The sequence below is a fragment of the Gossypium hirsutum genome, chromosome A13 (assembly GCF_007990345.1).
Source record: "Gossypium hirsutum isolate 1008001.06 chromosome A13, Gossypium_hirsutum_v2.1, whole genome shotgun sequence".
Classification (NCBI taxonomy): Eukaryota; Viridiplantae; Streptophyta; class Magnoliopsida; order Malvales; family Malvaceae; genus Gossypium; species Gossypium hirsutum.
In genome coordinates, this window is record NC_053436.1 from 63,846,865 (window position 1) to 63,848,219 (window position 1,355).

The window sequence follows — 1,355 nt, forward strand, 5'->3', positions numbered from 1 at the left end:
GATTCTTAAGTGCTGTCTCAGTGTTCTAGGAATGAGTTTCTAACACCGATATAAGCTTTGAGAGCATCTCTTTAAGGTTCGGCTTCTTTTCTTGTTCGTAGGGTGGTCGCTAAAAACCCGGAGGATGTTGTGGTCTTTGATTTCCTTGGCCTCCCCACGAAAAATTGGGATGGTTCCTCCAACCTGCATTGTAAGTGTTACTAAATGGATTGTTTTGAGGTCAATGATTATTACCCATGTAGTTTAGTTGCTTGTTATCCATGTTATGGCCATAAGGTTGGTATTCCGAATGGCTTGTTAAACCACTACTTGCTTTGCAATACATTACTGAGTGAACCTGTGAAGAACTAAGAAAACCATCAATCTTTTTATTCAAGAGTTCTACCTGATTTGACAGCATGGTGACCAAATCGACGTTATAAACACCGGCTATTTTTGTTGGCTTTGTCCTCATGACTTGCCACTGATAGTTATTCAGTGACATCTCCTCAATAAACTCATAGGCATCTTCAGGTGTTTTATTATTTACGGTTTAGCCAGTAGCTGCATCAACCATTTGCTGAGTCGAAGGATTCAGACCATTGTGGAATGTTTGAACATGGAGCCAAAGCGGTAACCCATGCTGAGGGCACCTTCTCAGTAAGTCCTTGTATCTCTCACATGCATCGTAGAGTGTTTCTAAATCCATCTGTAGAAAAGAAGAGATATCATTACGTAATTTAGCCGTTTTAGCCGGCGAAAAATATTTTAGTAAGAATTTTTCGGTCATTTGTTCGCAAGTAGTAATTGACCCTCGTGGTAACAAGTTCAACCACTGTTTAGCTTTGTTCTTTAATGAAAAAGGGAATAACAGAAGATGAATGGAATCTTCAGAAATGCCATTGATTTTAAATGTATCGCAAAATTCTAGAAAGTTTGATAAGTATTATCTGAATAGCATTAGGTTTTATTTCAAAAGTATTTGTAGCTACAGCAGGTGTAACTATGCTAGATTCAGTTCCTATTAAAGAAGGTTTAGCATAATCATACATAGTGCATGGAGTAGGATTTTGATTAGCCACAATTGCAGGAGGTAGCTGATTGTCTTGGTTTTCAGCCATCTCTTCAATTGGGGGTTGAGTATCGTCTTCTTACTCGTTCTCTATGTATCTTAAGCTTTGCCTTATTTCTCTTTGATTTCTGTGAACTGTACAATTGATTTCTTCGTCAAAAAGTAATGGTCCTCACAGGTTTCTTCTAGTCATAAACTATAAAAACTTGCCAATAGAAAGAAAAAGTAAGTTAACAAATAATAATAATAAAATTAAATTAAATTGCAAGAAAAATAAATGGTTAAAGTAATAAGAATTGAGCGT

The 1,355-nt window shown here is 36.5% G+C and overlaps 1 non-coding gene across 1 annotated transcript; it reads left to right on the top strand.

Moving 5' to 3' along the window:
- Positions 1-614: 614 nt before the first annotated feature.
- On the top strand, positions 615-721 carry LOC121213282 (small nucleolar RNA R71). Its single transcript, XR_005908665.1, has one exon. It is a non-coding gene; the product is annotated as a small nucleolar RNA R71 (small nucleolar RNA).
- The last annotated feature ends 634 nt before the right edge of the window (positions 722-1,355 follow it).